Source organism: Solanum tuberosum, unplaced genomic scaffold (genome assembly GCF_000226075.1).
Source record: "Solanum tuberosum cultivar DM 1-3 516 R44 unplaced genomic scaffold, SolTub_3.0 scf00901, whole genome shotgun sequence".
Lineage (NCBI taxonomy): Eukaryota > Viridiplantae > Streptophyta > Magnoliopsida > Solanales > Solanaceae > Solanum > Solanum tuberosum.
Genome location: NW_006239887.1, coordinates 18,408 through 27,949, shown reverse-complemented (window position 1 = coordinate 27,949; position 9,542 = coordinate 18,408). Strand labels below are relative to the sequence as shown.

General features: G+C 33.0%; 1 long non-coding RNA gene across 1 annotated transcript; it reads left to right on the top strand.

Moving 5' to 3' along the window:
* The first annotated feature begins 3,550 nt into the window (after positions 1 to 3,550).
* Positions 3,551 to 6,879, top strand: LOC102596895 (uncharacterized). The gene is made up of 3 exons (XR_001472551.1): positions 3,551 to 3,881; positions 4,257 to 6,248; positions 6,351 to 6,879. It is a non-coding gene; the product is annotated as an uncharacterized lncRNA (long non-coding RNA).
* The last annotated feature ends 2,663 nt before the right edge of the window (positions 6,880 to 9,542 follow it).

Here is a 9,542-nt window from a genome sequence, read left to right as displayed (position 1 = left end):
AAAAACCGTAGCATATTTTATCAATTTCACATGCTGCTTTGCTCGTATTAAAAAATGCACCAAGTTTGTATTATTAACACACATGCCTATTATTGCCTTTTCTTAGTATGAAGTATTGATGCTATATTTTGCCATTGTTTGAGGATTGCCATGTGCTAGGAAGAAATTTGTTTTGAAGGTGGTTGTTTATTTTATTTTAAACTAATTTTCTTCCCTATTCTTTGATTCTGGAACTCAGTTCCTCTCATTATCATATTATGGCTCATGTTGCATTCTAAACTTAATAATATCAATTCCAATAGTTCACTCCATTCTTGATTAATAATTATTTTCCTTGGCCTCATCTTTGTCTAAATAATCATTTAATCACTGTTAGTTTTAACCGTTTGGTCATCACTATTTTGGGTGCTTTACCTCATCATACGAAGTTAGTTTAATTCCAAGTAAAGATTTTCCTTAAGTGTTGCACGCATTCTTTAAGTTCATTTTTATGTAATATCGGCAGCGTGAGCCATTCACACACGTATATTGCTTCTCATTTTTATGTGTTTTGATTTTATCATATAAGCTTGAGTGTGCTTCCTTTCTAATTTCCATCTTGTTTTGTTCTTTTCTATGTATGAATCGGCTTCTCCCGAGTCTTAGAAGACCCTTTCCTTGCATTCCGTTGATTGGGCCATAAAGACCCAATATCCTCTCTTGGTCGAGTCAGCCAAGCCATAAAAATCGATGAACAGGGTTGAAGGAATTCGATGCCGAGGAGAATTGAAAAGATTGGGCCAAAGGCCCACTCTTTATATAAAAAGAGATTGTATTTTATTGTTTTGGGCCTATGCCCTTGTCATTTCATTTATTACTATCTTGTTAGAATTTAGGACAGGTGGAAGATGGGCTTAAGGCCCAAAGAAGTAAGTTTCGAAACTTAGTCTAGGATAGGTACAAAAAATGGACAAGAATTGAACCAAAGGCCCAAAATGAAAGTAGGCCCAAGTATTGGCCCAGGCAGACAGATCCAGACTTGGGCCCAAACTTTCTTTCCTTATCTATTCAATTGTTATTATATGTTTTATTTGTCAAAATTAATCTTAAGATTCTAAAAATTCAACTCCCCAAAAGAAAGCCGTTTTGAGTTGAAATTAAAACAAACTCATTTTTTATTGACCTTTAGAATATTTATTATATTTCACTTAAGTAAATGCCCTTATAATACTTCCCTTTCCCAAAAAATAATAATAATAATAAAAATAAAAATAAATTCAAGTTTCAAATGGTTTATTTTCGTAACTTAGTCATGTATGCTCTTATTTTAAAACCGTTTAGCCAAATAGTTAATTATCGGATAACCGCGTGTTAGCAGGTATTTCGGGTGCTTTCAAACCCTTCCCGAAATACTAATATGAACCCCGAACCCCCTTTTAATATCTTCAACCGATTTACTGTTTTTATCTTTTGAAAAGATAGTTTTCTTAATTTTCCTTTAAAAATTAAGTGGCGACCCTTAAAACCAGTCATTTCTATTATTTTTAAATAAAACACCAGGATCTCTAACAATAGAATGAAACAGAATGAAAAAAATTGAGCCCACTGAATGCATAGCGTCCCTCTTAAGGAAATTAGTCCCCCATAGTCCCCGAGATTTAAAGGAATAGATCCTATTAGGAAAGAACGATTCTATTTACCAGTGTATTGATACAAAAAATGGTGTCAGTGAGTCATTCAGCAGGAGCAAAGTACACAATTATTTAATTGTCCAAAAGAAGAAGAAGAAGTTCAAAATTTTCGTTGTTTTAAAATGAGAGGAAATTCCTCTATTTATAGACAACAAAAGGTAGTGTGAACAAATGCTTATTGTGTCTTATCGGAAAGGTCACAACCTTTAATAAAAGTCGCAATTTTTCATAAAAGTCGCAACTCATCATAAAAGTCGCTACTCTTTATAAAAGTCACAAATGTTCATAAAAATCACAACTTTTCATGAAAGGGGAAGGCTAGTTTTGGAAATAAATAAATTAAAAGGGAATCCTGCTTTGTGGTGGCGCCAAGGCAGATCTAGGGTTCTCTTTTATATATATATATATATATATGATATATGATTTTTTTTAACTTTGAAATGAACTTGAACAATTCTAAATGTATGAAATTAGTGTATGTTTTTTATACAAATATACGTGTATTAGTCCCTATCAATTAGTAAAAAATATGAAATTTACTTAAATATTGTTAAAGCTTCACTATCTCAAGGCATATACTTCTACATAAAAGTTTAGCAAGTTACACAGTTAACAACTATAGAATTAACAAATAAAAACACATGCAAAAAATAACCAAAAGATATTGTATCTTGATTCTGCTTTCAAAGTGATAAACATTGATACTTCCTCTGTTTCATATTAAGTAAATTATTGAGCCTTTTTTTTAATGTTAAAAATTAAGTGGATTGTTCAAAATTCAAAAGAGTTGTTGCATTTTATTTTTTTTCATTTTTGCTCCTCATTTACAATTTTCAGGTGATAATTTTAAGATAGTTAATTGCTCATATTTATGATTTTACTTTGAGTTATTAATATTTTCAAAAGTAATTTGAGAATAATTAAAAGGGCAAAAGTGAAAAATGATGTTCCGTTTATATTCTAATTTTTTTTTTCCTAATGAATATGTATTGCCTCATAAATTCACTTAATATGGAACAGAGAAAAACTATATATATGACACTACATAATGATAAAAATTCATAAATTTATACCAATGGTTAGAAGTTGAAAATGAAAGCAAGACTTGGTAGATTCACATTCTTTTTTGTCCTTTTTATTATCATCTCAACAACAACAACAAGACAATGGAAAGTTTTGCTAATTTATCCACTTATCTAAAATGAGTGGTTTCAACGGTACTTGAATATCTATCTACTTATTACATTGAATGATGGAATGAATGAAGAAAAGTAGTTTTTCCTTTTTCCTTGAAAAAAGATTCCAAAGAAAAGCCTCCTAAACACTAATATATGGAGAAAGCCTTGAGATCTTTTCTGTCAACAATACCACTCTTGTTGCTTCACTATGTTATGCCTAGTTCAGCCATGATTATTCGTACCAATGTTTCTACGGATCAATTAACTCTTCTCTCTTTGAAATTCCAAATTAGTTCCAACCCTTTTCATTACTTGGATGAAAGTTGGTCTCTGAATATTTCTGTTTGTCATTGGATAGGAGTCACTTGTGACTATCGTAACCAGAGAGTGAAGTCCTTGAATCTTTCCGACATGACTCTTACCGGCAGGATTCCCCGTGATTTTGGAAATCTCACATTTCTTGTTTCTCTTAACTTGGGAAGTAACAATTTCCATGGAAATTTGCCTCAAGAAATGGTACGCTTACGTCAGCTTAAGTTTCTTGATTTAAGTTTGAACAAATTCAGTGGGGAGGTTCCTTCTTGGTTTGGGTTTTTAAAACAACTTCAAGTTTTAAATCTTAGAAATAATAGTTTCACTGGTTTCATTCCCACGTCACTCTCGAATGCCTCAAGGTTGGAGACTTTAGTAATATCTGCCAATTTACTGAAATCGTTGTCCATACAACATAATCAGCTTACGGGTTCTATACCATTCACAATATTCAATATTTCTAGAATTGAATTCATTACATTTTCAAACAATAGCTTATCAGGAAATCTTCCCAATGGTTTATGCAATCGTCTCTCAATTCTCAAAAGGCTTCATCTATCCAGAAACAAGCTTGATGGTCATATTCCTACAAGCTTGTCAAATTGTTCACAACTTCAAATATTGTCTCTATCCGGAAATGATTTTAATGGACCAATACATAGTGAAATTGGAAGGTTGAGTAACTTGCAGAGACTGTATCTCAGATCCAACCATTTCACAGGTATATATGTTTTATTTTATGAATGCTACTACTATTGTATCTAATCACCTCAGATTTTTTTAAAATTACACATTAAATTCAGGGATAATTCCACAAGAAATTGGAAATCTTGTTAATTTGGTGACCTTAGCCGTGGAGAGAACCAGATAACTGGCTCTATCCCGATCAACATATTCAATATCTCCTCATTGCAAGTTGTTTCACTAGGGAGTAACAATCTCAAGGGATCCTTACCACAGGAGATTGGCAACTTAACCAAGATGCAATTTTTATATCTAAGCGAAAATAGGTTTACTGGTTCGTATTCAAAGTGATAGCAAACCTGTATTGAACTAGCTAGCGAGTTAAACTCATTCTTTCTTCATGTGTTGACAGGTGAAATAACCAAAGAGATAAGATATCTCGTTGAGTTGCAGAAACTTGCTCTTGGGTTTAATAGTTTTAGTGGTTCACTTCCAATGGAGAAATTCAACATATCACGACTGAGAAAAATGGCTCTTTCATTCAATAATCTATCATGAACTCTACCATCAAACAAAGGTTCAACCTTACCCAACATTGAAGAGCTTTATTTGAGTGACTTAACCAATCTTGTTGGGACTATTCCTCATTCTATCTCCAATTGTTCAAAGCTTACTAATCTAGAGATTTCAGATAACAAACTCAGTGGCTTGATTCCCAATTCTCTTGGATATTTGACTCATCTACACTTCCTAAACTTGCAGGGAAACAATTTAACCAGTGATTCATTTTTAAGCTTCCTCACTTCCTTAAACAATTGCAGAAATTTAAGAGTTCTTGATCTATCTTTCAACCCTCTAAATGGCATGCTTCCGGTCTCCGTAGGGAACTTCTCCAAATCTCTTGTAAAGTTTTATGCCGCTGCTAGCAAGATTAACGGCCAGATTCCAAATGAAGTTGGAAACTTAAGCAGCTTATTAGACCTTGGTCTTTCTGATAATAACTTAATTGGATCAATTCCAACATCAACTCACAACTTGAGAAACCTTCAGCGTATGTATTTTCAGTACAACAAAACTTACAGGATTTATTGCAGATAACATTTGTAAATTGCAGTATTTGGGTGAAATTTACTTGGCACAAAATCAACTTTCAGGATCTCTTCCTAATTGTTTAGGGAACGTTACTTCCCTTAGATTGATATATCTTGCTTCCAATAAATTGAGTTCCAATATACCAACAAGCTTGGGGAATCTTAAAGATTTAGTGCTTCTTGACTTATCGTCAAACAACATGGTTGGTTCTTTACCTCCGGAAATTGGAAATCTAAAAGGTGGGATACAGATGGATCTATCGATGAATCAATTCTCAAATGGAATTCCTAGAGAAATTGGAGGATTGCAAAATCTGGTGCATCTTTCTTTGAGACACAACAAGTTACAAGGATCTATACCTGACTCAGTCAGCAACATGATAGGTTTGGAATTCCTAGACCTTTCTCATAATAATATATCAGGAATCATTCCTATGTCTTTGGAGAAACTTCAATACCTCAAGTATTTCAATGTTTCTGGCAACAAGTTGCATGGTGAAATACCCTCGGGGGTTCTTTCAAGAACCTCTCAAGTCTGTTTTTCATCAACAATGAAGCACTGTGTGGTTCTTCAAGATTTAGCGTCCCTCCATGCCCCACTTCATCAAAGCACAGATCAAATAGGAATAAAATGCTTGTTCTATTTCTTGTGCTGGGAATAGCACTTGTATTTGTTCCCATTGCCTTTGTGTTCCTATGGGTAAGGTATAGAAGAGGTAAAAGATCTCCTCAACAAGCTGATTCATTGTCTATTGCAACAACAGAAAGAATTTCATACTATGAACTGCTCCAAGCAACTGATTCGCTTAGCGAGAGTAATCTGATTGGTTCTGGAAGTTTTGGCTCTGTTTACAAAGGCGCTCTCAGAGGTGGAACGACCATCTGAGTTAAAGTGTTCAATCTGCAACTGGAAGCGGCATTCAAGAGTTTTGATACAGAATGTGAAGTTTTGCGTAGCCTTCGCCATAGGAATCTTGTGAAAGTCATCACTAGTTTCTCCAACCTTGATTTTAAGGCTTTAGTGCTCGAGTATATGCCTAATGGAAGTCTTGACAAGTATTTGTATTCGCACAACTACTTCCAAGACATCAGGCAGAGACTAAGTATTATGATAGATGTGGCATGTGCATTGGAATATCTTCACCATGGTTGCTCCTCGCCCGTGATTCATTGTGATCTAAAGCCTAGTAACGTCTTGCTGGATGAGGATATGGTTGCCCACCTAAGCGACTTTGGTATTTCAAAACTGCTTGGTGAAGATGAGAGTGATTTATACACAAAAACCTTAGCAACATTTGGTTATATTGCACCGGGTGCGTCTCTTTGTTTTTGCTAATTTGAGCATTAATTTTTCGTCTTTTTGTTTTTCAATCAAGAAAGTATATTGCATCTTTAAATTAATTGTTTGACTGTAGAGTATGGACTGGATGGACTGGTGTCAGTAAATGCGATGTCTATAGTTACGGGATTATGTTGCTGGAAACATTTACTAGGAGAAAGCCTAGTGATTTTGAGGGAGATCTTAACTTGAAGCAATGGGTGAGTTATTCACTCCAGAGGCAGTAATGGATGTTATAGATGCCAACTTGGTTACAGCAACTGATAATCGCTTACAGAAGGAGCTAGATGTTTTGGCATCAATCATGAAAGTGGCATTAGATTGCTGTGCTGAATCTCCAGCAAGAAGGACGAATATGAAAGATGTTGCAGGGATGTTACAGAAGATCAAGATTCAACTTCTTGCATATTGAGCATGTTCTCTAAATCTCTTGTTCCGAATCGATCACTTGTTTGTTGCAATTGTTAGCTAAATTGTTGGATTCATGTAAAGATTGTGTTTTTTGTTTTAGCCCTTGATTTGCGTTTGATGCTGTTTTGTAACGCTGATTGGTTTCAATAAGTCTCACTGTTTCATTTGCAAAATGGTGGAACTTGATTTGCTTTGTTGTCCATATCTCTGATTTGCTTTATTCAATTTATCTTTAAGTCTCATGGTGGCACATTTTGAATCCAGAGCTGTGTTTTGTTGAATATATTTTTCTGTTTTATATAACTCAAGCTTTCTGGTACTCACCATTTTGCGAATGACATAATTCAGAACTTTTCTCAACTACTAGGAACAATACAATCGATCGGATCCTAGACCTGCCTCTTTGGTACGGTTCAATAATTAAAAGTACTTGAAAGTTATTTTCATATGTATGCATTAATATGCAGAGTTTTATATTGGCATAATACATATATATGCCCTTTAACTTGGCTTCATTTCACATTTATACCCTCAAACTTTGGGTATGCACAAATAGGCACTTAAACTTATATAAAGTTGAACAAGTAGACACATTAATCATATGTGGCACAATACACATAGAGCAACACGTAGGACGCAAATTGTCATGTAGGATGTCACATAGGACATGTGTGTCTATTTAAATAATTCCATACAAGTTTAAGTGTCTAGTTGTGCATACTCAAAGTTGGAGGACATAAATATAAAATGAGGCAAAGTTAAAGGGCATATCTATGTATAATGCCTTTTATATTTCGTTGAGAGATTAATACAAGTAGTATTATTTATTATATCCAATTGTTATTTGACAGGATTAGTAGTCATAAAGCTGTAATATGTGCAGGGTCCTATCTACTCGCGGGTTTAAAAATGTTGTACAATTTGCAGGGTAGAATCACAATGATAGCTACTTGATGGAACTCGGTAACTTTGGGTCAAATTTTATATTTGCGTTAAAAATTAATGTCAAGAGTTGAATTCTTGACATGCCCACACAAGCAAAATACACATTTGTGTCCAGACTTTAGTATGTGTGGGATGGATTTAATCCAAATTCAATATTTGTATATAAAAATTCACTAATTATGTATAAAATTTAAATTTAGAAACAGGTCATAATTAACACCACCAGATGTCACTAGCCTAGAATTTAAAATTCAAATTCTGACGCCATCTCTGTCAGAAAATAAAGCAAGGATCAATGTTATATTTTTATGGACAATTTTACTTACTTCCCCATGAATTTGCAAGACTTGTTGATTTGGTTTGTTTCAATTGGTCAAGTCCTTGAGCCCACATAATTAAAGTAGAAAATAAATAAATCCTAAAAAAAAAATTATGGTTATAACTTCTAAACTCTTCGTGTATGGAGAAAATGAATGAAAAAGTTGGGTATATTTTATGAGAAAAATAAATCCTTGATTGATTACATGTATATTGACATTTCAAAATTTAATAATGCAATAAAGATTGGAAGATGAAGCAATTCAAGATTGACATTAAATAAACATAATTAAGTACTAAAGAAGTGATACAAAGTTCAGGATATAGTACATACACATTGCTAAGTCTATGGAAATTCAAAATACATGTTTCACGAAACTATAAAGGAGAAGCCTAAACATCCAAGTTATTCATATACTAATGACATACGGTTAAATGTATATAGTCTCTTACTATTAATTGATTTATTAATTGTATGAATAGTATTTACTACAACTTTTGGGTTTTCTAGTGTTGTATACTATAATATTATAAAATTACTATCTAAATATAATTAAATAAATATTTTATAACATTTTAATTTAGAGTAGTTTTTTTTATGGCATTATTGTAGTAATTCAATTTTATAGGGATATTTGGTATTTCAACTTTCAACTTTTTTTGTTCCTACTTATAGTAATATATGATTGATTTATGCCACTTAGAGAGAGTTGGGCCAAGCACGTGGAAATTTTTTATTTGGGAGGCGGTGGGATTCGATCTCAGGACCTTTGCCTGCTCTGATACCTTGAAGTGTGTGACCATCTCATCTAAAAGCTTACGTTGTTAGATAAAGCACACTTTTATTATTTAATTATATTATCAGCACCTTTTAGGTGGTTGCGTTGAGTATGTTTAATAACGGGACTCAGAAAAACGATCCCTCAATTCAAATGCCCTTAATGGTATGTCTTCACTGCCTTCTTTTGATCTTGATTTTTTAGTTTCTTATTTATTCTCTATTTAGTTCGGGAATATAATTCTTTAAGCAAATTAAAGTTGGTGCTCTTTCTGCCAAACTAATTCTTAATTAATCTCCCGAAATTAAAGATGGCATACCAAGTAATCAATTAGAGAAATTATTGTATATTAGAAGAAGAGAGAAGATACTTAAGTCAAATTGTCCAGGTTAATATAATAAACCGTCCCAATATCAATAAAAACAATAACATTTTTTTCAGTTTGGTTTATCAATATTTATATATTCGGTTTTTGCATACCCCTAGATAATATGATATATTTTGAAATTTTTCTAAAAGAAAATTAGATGTAGTAATGTAGCGCAACTTTAATGAAAGCAAGACTTGGCATAATTCAGAGTTTTTTTTTTTTTTTAATCATCCTCAACAAAGTGAAAACAACAACAAGAAGACAATGGAAAGTTGTGCTAAAATAATTTAACATGATATATATGTAACGAAGATGGCACCAAATATTGTCATATTTGTGCACCACATAACTTGAAAATTTTATCTACTTATCTAAACTGAGTGGTTTCAACACTCCGGATATCTAACTGACAACAACAACAAATAAAAGACACATTTTTAGTTTC